Source organism: Narcine bancroftii, chromosome 3 (genome assembly GCF_036971445.1).
Source record: "Narcine bancroftii isolate sNarBan1 chromosome 3, sNarBan1.hap1, whole genome shotgun sequence".
NCBI lineage: Eukaryota > Metazoa > Chordata > Chondrichthyes > Torpediniformes > Narcinidae > Narcine > Narcine bancroftii.
In genome coordinates, this window is record NC_091471.1 from 21,351,765 (window position 1) to 21,366,837 (window position 15,073).

Here is a 15,073-nt window from a genome sequence, read left to right on the forward strand (position 1 = left end):
TGCAATGTAGAGAGGGAAAATTGAAATAGAGAGGGTGTAGATTGCAATGTAGAGAGGGAAAATTGAAATAGAGAGGGTGCAGATTGCAATGGAGGGTGTGCAGATTGAAATAGAGAGGGTGCAATGGAGGGGTACAGATAAGATTCACCAGGATGTTGCCTGGGATTTCATGATAAGTAGAGATTTGATCAGGTGAGCTAAGCTTCCGACAGAGCTAAGGACGCTGAGGTAGGATCTGAAAGAAGCATGTAAAATTAAGAGGGTCATTGACAGGTTAAATGGAAGAAATTTTTTTTCTTCCCCTTGGCAGAAATATCTAAAACTAGAGGGCATGGGTTTCGAGTAATGTTTGAGAAGTTTTGGTAAGTTAGAGGTTTAGGGAACATCTGTGGAAGAACTTTTTCGCCTCAAGGGTACATGGAACTTGGAATGCATGACCAAGATTGGGAGAGAGAATAGGAATGGTGAAGGCAGGTATTCTCACAATATTTTGGAAGTATCCAGATTAGTTATGGTGGACCAAAGGGCTGGTCCTGTTCTCCAAAGCTGTATTGCTTACACAGAAGTCCATTGGAATAAATACCTCAGCATAATGTATATAACATAGATCAATACAGCACAGTACAGGCCCTTCGGCCCTCGATGTTGTGCCGACCCATGTATCCCTACCTAAAAAATACTAAACCTTCCCTACCCCATGACCTTCTATGTTTCTTTCAACCATGTCTAAATTTATTTAGAAGTCATATTTTGTTTTAAATTATGCCAAATTCACCATCACATCTTGCAATCTGGAAGGTCATTAAGATCACAAAAGCATTTGTTAAAATATCTGGAATGCAATCCCAGCTGCCCTCCCATACACAAGTATTTTCAAAGGCATTAATAATAAAGGCATGTGTGCATTGGTTGTGCAACCTCTCCAGACTCTAGGTTTGATTCTGACTTTGGATGCAGTTTATAAATTATCCGTATGACCATATGGAACCTTTTAGATCCTCTAGTTTCCTTCCACATTCCAACCATGATTTTCTGCTTTTAATTAAGTGGAAAAATATTTAATAAAAACACTGATGACCATGTAAGACAGTAAAATTTAAGTGAGATAGGGGTTGAAGGCAAGGGGAAAATCTGACTGTTGGAATTGCTCTGTTTGGAGCCAACATGGAACTAATGGGTCAAATTGCCTCCTTCTATGTTGCAATAAATGTGTAAGGTTGCCATTTGTTCTATTCCCTCATTCTTCTGGATCCTCAATGTGCTGGACGTTTTTGTCAACTGAGTTCTAAACTCAACCCAAGTTTGCCAAGATAATTTAATTTATTTTATTCAAAATTCTTATACTGTCATGTAAGAAAACAGAATATATAATATTACATAAAATTTCCTGTAGTCTACCATAAAGCAGACAAAGATTTGCCATCAGCAGAAATTGCCTGAGGCCCCCCTTACAGTCAAGAGAAAGAGAAGCAAAAAGGAGTTCCCCCAGAGTCATTGAGCATCCACGAATTCGCCTCCACTGCTCCACAGCCTCCACAGCCAGCCAGCTTTCAGTCCAAACAGTCGGCAATCCGAGCTACAGACCAAAGCCTCTGACAAGATCAGGAGGACCTCAGCACCCTAGGCTCACATCATGGTTCCGATTCCTGGTACCCCTCTGGACAATGTCGAACCATTCTCCATCAGTTTGTCACCTAGTGCAAGTGCCTGGAACGCAGTCACCAGTAGCCCACAGCCAGCATGGGTTCCTTGCCCAAGTCACCCAGCATCCCGCCGCCTGTGTATTTTCAACCTCAAAGCCCATCGCTAATCCGACTGTCATCACAGTCCCATGGTTCATCATCTCTGCCTCTCCTTTTTGAATGAGTCATGTTCTCCCCATTTTCTGGTGCTCTGGGCCAGTCCTCTCCTTCTTCAAACTCTCATCTCTCGACGCTGCTGCTAAACACAAACACCACCATCTTGGGCCCAGACCCCGCAGTCACCATATTTTAAAAAAAAGCCGTTTAAAGCTTGCATGGAACTGACAGTAGTTGGTTTGGGTGGTTTATCCCTGCGGGGGAGCATTGTGTCTCGACTTTCCGCTGATCCTCAGTAGTGACAGAGTTGCTGTTAAAACAGCTCCAGCTGTGCTGCTATTGTTTTTAGAGATACAGCAAGTAACACATACTTCTGCCCCATGAACTCATTCCACCCAAGTACACAAATTAACCTACAAACCCCATACATTTATGGAGGGTGGGCACGGGGACAACGCACAAACTCCTTATAGACAGGTCCAGATTAGAACCCCGGTCACTAGGGCTGTAATAGTGTTGCACTAACCACTACACTAACCATGCCACACTTAGTATACCCTCATTTCCTTCCTCAATATTGAATGACATGCTCTCCTTGCTGATTTCAAACCCTACCTCTTTTACTCTTGTCTCACCTCCTGTGAATTTATCAATACTTGTTCCCTTAATCTCTCTCATTCCAAACACTTTTATTTCTGATTGGAAGATCAATTTTTCTTTGAGAGCTGGAGAACTATAGAATGACAGTTGTGTCTTTATTTAAGAGCTGCAAGGACAAGCTAGAGAACTACAGGCTACTAAGGCTAACATCAGTGGGGTGGGTAAGTTACTGAAGAGGACTCTGAAACATAATTTGGAAAAATAAGGACTGATTAAAAGGATAGTCAACATGATTTTGTGCATGGGCAACTGAACATCAGTAATTTGACTGAGCTTATTGAAGAGATGTCAAAGAGCATTAATGAGGAAAGGGCAGTAGACATTGTCAACATGGGTTTGGATAGCTAGACTGGCTCAGAAGGTTAGATCACAAGAGAATCAGGCTGCGCTAGTCCACTGGAAAGTGACAGAGAGTTGTTCATCATCTTGCAGTCCTGTATGGCGTAATGATTGGTGCCGTGACCCCTGCTGTTTCTTGTATAGATTAAAAACTTGAATGACAATGTAAATGGCATGATCAGCAAATTTACACAGTACGCTGAAGTTGGTGGACTATAAAGAAGGTTGTCAAAGTTTAGAACAGGATCTGGGTCATCTGCCAAAGTGGGCAAGTGAATGGTTGGTGTAATTTGACTGAACAAGTGCAAATTATTGGATTTGGCAAATTAAAACAAGTCAGGGTGTACACAGTGAATAGCAGAGCCCTGTAGACCATACTAGAATAGAGAGGCAAATAGGAACAAATATATAGTTCCTTGAAAGTGGAAATAATTGGAGAGAGGGTGGTGAAGAAAGCATTTGGCCCACTTGCCTTTATTTGATGGGACACTGAATACAAGAGTTGTGTGGTTATTTTACAGGTTTGCAGGGTTGTGAGACATGGAACATAGTGTTCATTTCTGAATGACATACTTTAGAAAGGATTTGATTAAACTTGAAAGGTGGCAAAATGAATCCTAAGGATGTTTCTGGGACTGGAGGGCTTGAATTATAATGAGACATTGAATTAGCTGAAACTGTTCATTCTGCAAAGGAGGGCCACTCAGCGAAGGAGGCTGGGGGGTAGGGGGGAGACATTATAAGGGGAGCCTAAAGCTAGAGCGCATAGATTTAAGGGAAGAGGAGTGATATTCTTAAAGGAACATGAGAGGTTAATGGTGCAAACAGAAGCAGGGGGTTAAATGCATTGAGCGGCATGAAGATCACAGAAGCAGATGCGACTAGAAACTTTGGGGCATGTATGTTAAAGGAATGGCTTTGAGAGACAACAAAAGCAAAGTGGGACTTGTTCAGAAAGGCATTTTGGTTAACATGAACTAGATGGGCTGAAGAATCTATTATGACGCACTCTTGTTGCTTTAACTCCACTAATGTTCCGACAATCTAACCTCTCTTCCTGGCTCCTTTGCAAGTTCCTTTCTCTCTTTTGATTTTATCCTCATTCTTAAAACTGGTGGTATGAGGTATAACACCACTGTAATAACTGTATGTACTGGCCTGGACCGCCCCTTCCTTCCCTCTGACCCCTCCCAGGAGATTCCCTAAAAAAGGTCCCAACCCAAGATCTTGACCCCCAGATCACTTCCTGTTCGGATCCAGGCCAGATGCTCTCTGAGCCCTAGCTACCGTCTCAGCTAATAAAAGCCTTTTGACTTCGATCTACTGCCCCATGGAGTCAAATGATTGCCATCACTCCCAATACCTGCTCCCGAATTTTTTTTTAAATGTTTCTCAGCCACCCCCACCTCCCTCCAGTTCATTTTACCCTCTAGGTCCTTTCCTGCCTGAACAATTTACTTTAAACATGTTGCCACTTCCCCTTACTTTTGTCAGCACTCCAATCTGGGATCCTCCAAATCAGACTTTGCCTCTGGTCGTTGAACAAAGCAGAATCTAAAGTCAGAAAAGGCATGTTCCTCGTATGTGACTGGCATCCAATATTTCTCCTTGTTACCCTCAAATTTCTGCAATCCTTGGTATTGTTCTACTCTTATTCATAATGAAAACACCTGGAACAAAGAGTTCCCTTCACATGGCCAATCTGAATATCCACAGAAGGATCCTTTTCTTCTCTCTTAGATCTTCAGAAATGTTGTCAGTTTTCATTCTGATGACAAAAGGTTTACTGTCCTGCTTTACCATTGCTCATCTGGGCATCTGGCAACAAATAAGCAACTATTTCCACCAGCTGCCAAAAGGGAAGACTAAAATAGTTAACTTCACAAGAGCGTATGATTCAAAAGCAGGAGTAGGCCATCTGGCCAGTCGAGCCTGTTCCACCATTCAATTAGATCTTGGCTGATCTAACCGTGGGCTCCTCCACTTACCTGCCTTCTCCCCATGACCCTTAATTCTCCTATTCTTCAAAAAGTCTATCTGTGACTTAAATATATTCAATAAGCTCCACTGCTTCCTTGAACAGAGAATTCCACGGGAGAAAAACACAAGAGATTGCAGACTCTATGATTGAAGTAAAAACACAATGCTGGAGAAACTCAGACAATGTAATAAAGTGTAATTAAAGTGTAACAATGTAATTAAGAGAGTTCCCCCACTTACCTCTTTTTTTAATCTAATCCGCTGGATTTTGAACCTATGGCCATGTGGTAAACCACTATTTGTCTATTTAACTGTCTGGCACATCCATTGGCTGTCTGTACCTGCGGTTCCTCCCACAGTCCCCTCCCCAGTTCGGGACAGTCAACCAACATGGACAAGCCTCCATTCTATTGTGAATAAAAGCCTATCAACTTTACATAACTTCCAGTCTTTTGGAGTTATTGATGGCGCATCAATCCACTGGTCTAATCTCACCTGCCAGTAAAAACAACATCCTTGCTACAATTTTAACTACCTTTCCTCATTTCTTTCCAAAGATCCCCCTCATCCTTCTAAACTCCAATGAATATAGTTCCAGGCTACTTAATCTCTCCTCATAAACATTTTCATTATGAACCTCCCTTCAACCATTTCAAAAGTAACTTTTAGAATTGCACACAGCACTCCAGGTGCGACCTCACACTATACAGTTCCACCAGAAATTCCCTGCTCTTATATTCAATCTCTATTGCAATAAAGGCCAACATCCCATTTGCCTTCTTGACGACCAGCTGTACTTACAACTACCCTTTTGTGATTTGTGCACAAGAACTCCCAGGCCTCTCTACACAGCAGCATGGTGCAATTTTCACCATTTGAATAATCAGCCGATCTCCTATTTTTCTTTCCAAAATGGATGACCTCATAATTACCAATTGCTCTACTTCATCAGTCATACCCTTGACCACTCACTTAACCTATCTATATCCTTCAAAGAGAGTATCTAGACTTCAGCTTCTTTTTCATAAACTGCATTATGACCCACTTCACACCCAGCCCCATTTTTTTTAGGGTGAACCAAACGGTTTACAACATCAGCAACCAATTTAAACCAAAGCTAAATTCAGATTTCAGATTTATGGGCAGGGTACATACACAGCATCACATACAACCCTGAGATTCTTTTTCTTACGGGCAAGGCAGAATTGCCACTTATTTGCAGTGCAAAAAAACTGTTCACAATATCCACATACAAACAAAGAAATATAAATACTGAAAGGAAAGGAAACAAATATTAAAGTGCAAAAGTAAGAGCCCTTAAATGAGTCACTGAGTTATTGTTGAGAAGTCTGATGGTGGAGGGGTAGAGCTATTCCTAAATCTGGTGGTGTGAGTCTTGTGACACCCATACCTCTTTTCTGATGGTAGCAGCAAGAAAAGAGTATGTGCTACATGCTGTGGGTCCTCGATTAATGCTGCTAATCTCTGATGTCAGTGTTTCCCTTGGATATTCTCAGTGGTGGGGACTGTTTTACATGTGTTGTCCTAGGCTGTGCCCACTACCTAATTCCTAATCTAATAACAAGATTATGTTCCATCTCTGAAACATCACAGTCTTACTTCAGTTCATTTGTGACTTCAGACAAGACAAAATTCTCTTGGCTGACCTCTCCCTCTTCACCCTTCAAATCTTTGCTCATCCAAAATCTCCCCTGCTTGTTAACTTGTATTTCAGTACCTAACATTAAAAATTCCTATGCTTTTTTTTGCTTGAATCATACACTTGTTGCATCATGTTACCTCACCCATCACCACTCACAACTGAATTACATGAGCATCTTCCTTTTAAGTCCAACTTTTCACCTTTTACTCTTGCCTTCAGATCAGTTGGGTGTCTGTGATAATGGCACAAGAAGGAAGTCCATTCTTAAGACATTAAAAATCTCAGTGATTTGGGATAATTATGTTAAAGCAAATATAAATTGGAATGAGAATTTATTGTGATGAACATGTCACAAAATTTGTTGTTTTACAGCATTATCACAGTGGAATCATTATATAAACCGCTTACAAAATAAATAAATAAAAGTGAACGTAGAAGTCAAAGTAAGGTAGTGTCTGTGTTTGTTCATTCAGGAATCTGATGGCAGAGGGAAAGAAGCTGTCCTTAAGTTATGCTCATCTTCAGGCTCCTGTACCTGTTTCCCAATGGTTGCAAAGTGAAGAGGGCACAGCCTGGGTGGTGGGGGTCCTTGAGGATAGAGGTTGCTTTCTTAAGACACCGCTTCTTGTAGATGTCATTGATGGAGTGAAGACTGGTGCTTGCGACATTGCAGGCCAAGATAACAAACCTCGGGAGTTTTTTTTGTCCTTAGCGTTGGCACCTCTATACCAGACAGTGATGTAACCAGCCACAATGCTCTCCAGGGTGCACCTGTAGAAGTTTTTGAGAGTCTTCTGTGACATGCCAAATCTCCTCAAATTCCTCACAAAGTTTTGCTGTATTGCTAGCAAGTCATTGTCCTCAATGCTTAAATGAAGATGTTGGGCAAAGTCCTGACACAAATTAAACATGTTCCAAGGGAAAGGAGTCAGAACAAACTGAATTGCCCACTGCACAGAGAACAGAGTGGCAATCACTTGGTTACATCAGCCAGTTAATATATAAATATGACATAAAATATGGCCACAAACTCCTATTGAGAACAGAACTAGGAATTAATGAACAGCATATTTGCCAAGAAATCAGAGTGGACCCTTTTCTCGTGCATTAAAATATTGCTGTGTGCATTAATGATATCACTGGAATCCTCTCAAAATTACATGAATTTGGATCAAATTAAGTTGGGGCAGTATTTGAGCCAAACAGATATATTAAAATGGGACTTATGCATTTCTCAACTTGACCAACCTTGAATGAATGCAAAAGGCACACTCTAATTACAGATAAAATGTAGGTTGCTGCTATATGACTGTCATGTAGTAGCAAGAGGCTGCAGAGGAGAGGGAGTGAGTTCCCATCTTCAATCAAAGTTACATTGAAGTTCTGCTCAATGACATGTCATTTGACAAAGGAACTAGAAGATTTGCCGGAGCAAGAATAAGGACTGCTTGGTAGAAGGGAGTTCCACGTGTGACCTCTAGGCATATGGAACCTATATGTCCCCGATTGTATCAAAAGTGCTTAAGGGGAGATGGTAGACCTACTGAGATCCAGATCACAGAACACAAGGTGTGGGTACGAGGTATAGAAAGGCATCTGCTCGGTGAAGTGGAGATTGCAGATGAGAATAGAAACAAACCAAGGATACTCAACAATTGTGGCAGAGCCCAAATGACATAACTTGCTACAAAATCAATCTGGCACATTAGGAGACAGCGAAACTCACTCCTAGATGAGTTCAATGCCCGGTTTAACCATGAGAAAAAAGAATCACTGCATACCCCCTAAAGATCTCAACTGTCGGTATCTGAAGATGACATTTGGGCTACCTTCAGGAGAAGTCAATTCAAGCATATGGTATGGGCTTAACAACTGGTGCTTAACAACTGGCGTTATATTCACGGATATCTCCAAAATCTCACTCCAACAGGGTGTGGTACTTACCTGTTTCGAACAGGCTTCAATCATACCAGGGTCCAAGAAGAGTTTGTTAACCTGCCTAAATGACTACTGACCAGTGGCACTCACATCAAAGTGATGAGGTGTTTCAGAAATTTGGTGTTGAAATATATCATCTCCCATCTAAATGGTGACACAGATACATTCCAACTTGCCCACTGCAGCAACAGATGCCATCTTACTGGCTCTACACAAAACTAAGGAACACCTGCACTGTTAAGATACATACATCAGCACGCTCTGTATTCAATACCATGATCCCCTCAAACCTAATCAGCAAACTCCAAGACGTGGGCTTCAATACCCCACATTGCAATTGGATCCTGGAATTTACAATTTGCAATTTACCTCTACACATCAATCCATGCGGATTGGCAAGAACGTCTCAAGGGATTGAGGGTCAATTGGGCATGATTGGGCGGCTTGGACTCATGAGCTGAAAGGGACTTTTACTGTGCTGTATGTTGAAATTGAAATAATCAACGTCAACAGCAGGGCACAACTGGGTTGTGTTCTGAGTTCCCTGCTCTACTTGTTTTACACCGATGAGTGTGTGGCTCGGTATGACAACAACAGTATCACCACCTTGGGCAACATAAAAAAAGGGCGATCAGTCAGTATGCAGGAGGGAGATTGAAAACTTGGCTCAGGAAAGCAGCCAACCTATTGCAGGCACATCTTACCCGGTCAGACTCTCTTCTCCACCTGGCAGAAGATACAAGAGATTGTGATCAGCTCCAAATTCAAGGATAATTTCTTTCCTCTTGTCACTCTGTGTCCTGAGGAAACCTGCACTGCCTTGAATGGACCTCCTTAGTACAAGATTCCAATCAATTCAATTCAATTTAATTCAATGGAGGTGCACCCATTTCCTCACAAGGATTGTCTAACAGCCGTTACTAAAAAAAGCAGCCCTCAAATACAGCCACAATTATACCACACTCTGGTATGAACTCTTTGTCCATCCACGCCTCACATGTGCTCAACTATTTCCGAATATGCCATCGCTGGTTGAAATGCAAGAGAACGGCCTCATTCAATGCACCAATCAGTTTCATTGATTTGGAAACAATTATAGTTTGCATTGATCTGTTGGAGTAAACTTTCAGTTTAGGCTGCCCAGTCTTTTTTTTTGTTTATTTTGGTAGATTAGATGGTGTTTTAACAATATTTTTTCTCTTTTTTGAATATTTTAAATTAAAAGAGTTAATATTGTTCAATATGTTATATTGCTATACATTGTATTATGTATTGAAATATATTGATGTTTCTGCGTTTACTATTTGATTCTGTATTCTATTCTCCTCATGTATTATTTAATTATAATATGTTTAATAAAAAAGATTGAAAAATAAACATTTAGAAACTATTGACATTGTTGAAGATCCTGTGATGCCTCACCTCATAATTAGCTACATCGTACATTTTTGGTTAACCGACACTAGTAATTGCTGTTATTCCATGAAGAATAACTTTCCAATGGAAAAGTGCATCACGCTGCCACAGAGAAGATAACAATGGATTATATATGGACTGAAGCCATAATTGATGCAATATCTCCCATGGTTTACTGATAACATCCTGGCCTGATCTCCAACTTGAATTTGACTCCTTTGCTGGAAATTGTCCCCTGCTAGGCATTCTCTTTGAATACAGATAATGGAGGAAGGATTCATCTGAGAGGCTGAGAAATAAAAACGAGGTCCCGCAGTGAAATCAAGTGCCTGCTTTCTGTTATAAAAAGTGAAAACACAAAATTGCTGTTGGAACTCAGCAGGTTACATAGTGTCCACAGGAGGTAAAGATGTATAATCAATGATTCGGGCCTAAGTCCTTCTTCCAGGTATGAGCAAAAAGCTTTTTGTTGTCTATTCTCTGAGACTTCTCCTTTTCCAGGAGGATGAAAGCCTCAGAGTAGGTGTGAGAGATGTGGCTTGTACAAGAAAACATGGCAATATAGTGGGTATATCTAATTGCTCTTAACAAAGCGAAATGTGGCAATTCAACCAAAGAGATGTCATGTTCTTCCCCTTTGTGCCTTCTAAAGTGGTCAAATGGATGTCACAATTTAAAATGAAATGCAAAAAGAATGTAGCTGTTGAAGATTTGAATTAAAGGCAGAAACTTCTGGATTATGAAAGATAGGGTGGACAGCCGACACCTCCGGCGAGTGGAGGTGAGCGGCCCAGCGAGGTGATGTGAGGTGAGTGGCCCGGCGAGTGGAGGTGAGTGGCCCAGCGAGGTGATGTGAGGTGAGCGGCCCGGCGAGCGAGCGACACGGCGAAGGAGAGGGACTTCCAGGCTTTGGCTCAACAGAATTAGGCAAAAGCAGGTGAGGAGAAAGGTATTATTTTAACTCAGTCATGCCTATGGGGTTACTGCTTTGTACTGGGTGTCAGATGTAGGAACCATGGGTGAGTTCCACCCTCCCAAATAGCTACATCTGCGTCAGGTGCACCGAGATGCAGTTCCTTAAAGACTGAGTTGGGGATCTGGAGCTGCAGCTTGAGGACCTGTGGCTGGTAAGGGAGAGTGAGGAGTTAATAGATTCAACTTTAAGGAAGATAGTTACCCCGAGACCAGATATGTCAGGTAAGTGGGTAACTGTCATGGGAGGGAAGAAAAATGCATGGAAAATGGAGAGCACACCTGTGACTACCCCTCTCAGCAACAGATATATTGTGTTGGATGCTGTTGAGGGAGATGACCTGACAGGGAACTGGCCGCAGTGACCAGGTCGCTGGCACTGAGCCTGGCACAGTGGTACAAAAGGTAAGGAGGAATGCAGTGGTCATTGGGGACTCCATTGTCAGAGGTACAGACAAGAGATTCTGTGAGCCAGATAGGTATACCCGCATGGTGTGCCTCCCTGATACAAGGGTACGGGATATCTCAAATCGGGTCCAGGGTATTCTGAAAAGAGAGGGCAAGCAGCCTGATGTCTTGGTACATGTGGGTACCAATGACATAGATAAAAAGAGGGAGGAGGTACTAAGAAAGGATTACAGCGAGCTAGGACAGAAGCTAAGAAACAGGACCGCCAGGGTGGTGATCTATGGATTGCTACCTGTGCTAAGTGCAACTGAGGACAAAAATGGAAGGTTAAGACAAATGAATGTGTGGCTGAGGGGCTGGTGTAAAAGACAGGGTTTTGGTTTTTTGGACTATTGGGATCTCTTTTGGGGAAGGCATGACCTCTACAAGAAGGATGGGTTACACCTAAACCCAAAAGGGGTCAATATATTGGCAGCTAAGTTTGGTACAGCCGTCGGATGCAGTTTAAACTAATTTGGCAGGGGAATGGGAACCTGTATGATAGGGCAAAGGACAGGAAAGATAAAATGGGAAAAGTTAGGTTAGGCAGCGAAAGTAAAAAATCAGAAAGAGCAAGGAGGGTGAAAAATGTAAACCTGAAGGCTTTATATCTCAATGCAAGAAGCATTCGGAACAAGGTAGATGAATTGGCTGTGGAAATTGAGACAAACAAATATGATTTGATTGGGATTACAGAAACATAGCAGCAAGGTGGGTAAGCCTGGGAACTTAACATCCCAGGGTATACAATATTTAGGAGGGATCGGCAAGAAAGAAAAGGTGGGTGGTGTAGCATTGATGGTAAGAGAATGGACCGACATGATTGACAGGAAGGATATTAACTTGGAAGATGCAGAATCTAGATGGGTAGAACTGAGGAATAGCAAGGGGCGGAAAACGTTAGTGGGGGTGGTATATAGGCCTCCAAATAATAATGTAGAGGTGAGGGAAGGCATAAAAAGAGAAATTAGAGAAGTGTGCAATAAGGGAACAGCTGTCATCATGGGAGACTTTAATTTACATATAGATTGGACTAGCCAAATTAGTAAAAATACTGAGGAGGAGGAATTCCTTGAATGTTTACGGGACGGTTATCTAGACCAATATGTCGAAGAACCAACTCGGGAGCAGGCCATTTTAGATTGGGTATTATGCAATGAAAAGGGGCTAATCAGCAATCTTGTTGTGCGAGGCCCTTTGGGTAGGAGCGATCACAATATGATCGAATTCTCACTCGACATGGAGAGTGAAGAAATTAAAACTGAGACTAAAGTCCTGAATTTTAATAAAGGGAATTATGATGGTATGAGATGGGAGTTGAGTAAGATTGATTGGGTGGTGTTTATGGTGGAGTTGACTGTGGATAGACATTGGAAAGCATTCACAGATCTAATGGAGAAATTGCAAAAATCGTTTATACCAGTTTGGCATAAAAATAAACCAAAAAAGGTGACTCAACTGTGGATAACAAGGGAAATTAGAGACAGCATTAGGTCCAAAGAGAGAGCATATCAATTGGCCAAAAAAAGTACCAAATCCGTAGATTGGGAACAGATCAAGGTGCAGTAAAGGAGGACAAAGGGATTAATCAAGAGGGCAAAAATAAATTACGAAAATGAGCTTGCGGCAAACATAAAAACCAGCTGCAAAAGCTTTTATAGATATGTTAAGATGAAAAGATTGGTGAAATCCAGAGTAGGTCCCTTGCTGTCAGAATCAAGGGAATATATAATGGGGAATAAGGAAATGGCAGACCAATTAAATTCTTACTTTAGTTCTGTTTTCACAAGAGAGGATACAAATAACCTCCCAAGGATGTTGGGAAACATAGAGACTAATGCAAGGGAGGAACTGAAAGAAATCAGTATCTCTAAGGACATGGTCTTGGGGAAATTGAAGGGATTGAAGGCTGATAAATCCCAAGGGCCTAATAATCTACATCCTAGGGTGCTAAAAAAGAAGTGGCCATTCAGATAGCAGATGCTTTAAGAATTATTTTCCAGGACTCGATAGACTCAGGATCAGTACCCATGGATTGGAGGGTAGCTAATGTTATCCCACTATTTAAAAATTGGGGTAGAGAAAAAGCAGGGAATTATCGGCCGGTGAGCTTTACATCAGTAGTGGGCAATGATGGAATCCATTATTGAGGATGCAATAGCGGAGCATATGACTAGCAGAGAAGGGATCGAAAAGAGTCAACATGGATTTATAAAAGGTAAATCGTGCTTGACAAATCTATTGGAATTCTTTGAGATGGTGACAAGTAAAATAGATGGGGGAGAGCCAGTGGTTGTGGTGTACCTGGATTTTCAGAAGGCCTTCGATAAGGTCCCACATAAATGACTGGCATGCAAAATCAAGGCTCATGGGATTGGGGGCAAGGTATTGATGTGGATTGAGAACTGGCTGGAAGATAAATGACAGAGAGTTGGGATAAATGGCTCATTTTCTGAGTGGCAGGCGGTGACCAGTGGGGTGCCACAGGGATCTGTACTGGGACCCCAGCTGTTCACAATTTACATTAATGATCTGGATGAGGGGATTGGATGTAATATCTCCATATTTGCAGATGACACTAAGCTAGGAGGGGTTGTGTGCACTGAAGAGGGGGTCAGGAAACTCCAGTGTGATTTGGATAAATTGGGGGACTGGGCAGATACATGGTAAATGCATTACAATGTGGATAAATGTGAGGTTATCCACTTTGGTAATACAAACCGGAGGGCAGATTACTATTTGAATGGCAATAGATTGGGAGATGGAGAAGTGCAGAGAGACCTAGGGGTTCTTGTACATCAGTCTCTGAAGGCGAGCATCCAGGTACAGCGGGCGGTTAAAAAGGCAAATGGTATGTTGGCCTTCATATCAAGAGGGTTTGAGTATAGGAACAAGGATACCTTACTGCAGCTGTACAGGCTGTACAGGCCTTGGTGAGACCCCACCTGGAGTATTGTGTGCAGTTTTGGTCACCTGATCTAAGGAAGGATGTTCTTGCAATGGAGGGAGTGCAGAGGCGATTCACCAGGCTGATACCTGGAATGGCAGGAATGACTTATGAGGAAAGATTGCGCAATTTGGGATTGTACTCGCTGGAGTTTAGAAGATTGAGAGGGGATCTCATAGAGACCTATAAAATTCTGGCAGGACTGGACAGAATGGATGCGGAAGGGATGTTTCCAATGGTGGGGGAGTCCAGAACCCAGGGTCATGGTTTGAGGATAATAGGCAAACCATTTAGGACCGAGATGAGAAGGAATTTTTTTACCCAGAGGGTGGTGAATCTGTGAAATTCATTGCCACAGAGAGCAGTAGAGGCAGGTTCATTGAATATATTTAAGAGGGAATTAGATCTATTTCTTCAGTATAAGGGTATAAAAGGTTACGGAGAGAAGGCGGGGATGGGTACTGAACTTTGAGATCAGCCATGATCTCCTTGAATGGCGGAGCAGGCTCGAAGGGCCGAATGACCTACTCCTGCTCCTATCTTCTATGTTTCTATGTTTCTCCTCGGATATCAGCAAATATAAAAGGAAATGTGTAAAAGGGTGAGGAGAGGAAAGTTTAGAGGAGAAGCCAGGGTTTATTTTTTACACAGAGAGTAGTGGGTGCCTAGAATACATTGCCTGGGATGGTGGGGGTGGTTGGTACAATAGGGAAATTTAAAAAAACACTTAGACAGGCACATAGATGCAAGTAAAATAGAGGATTATGGGTGTGAGGTAAGGAATGTTTTGTTGAGAAGGTTTGCATAGGTCGGCAAAACTTTGTAGGCCAAAGAGCCTGCTGCCTGTATTGTGCTGTAATGTTTTGTTTTGTATGAAAACCTGATCTTGCAAATGCATCATTCATCTGTGGC

The 15,073-nt window shown here is 42.0% G+C and overlaps 1 protein-coding gene across 2 annotated transcripts in view; it reads right to left on the minus strand.

Annotated features, from left to right (window-relative positions):
* LOC138756995 (catenin alpha-2) overlaps positions 1-15,073 on the minus strand; it is an 835,014-nt gene that overhangs the window by 256,569 nt on the left and 563,372 nt on the right. The gene's annotated exons all lie outside the window — the stretch shown is intronic.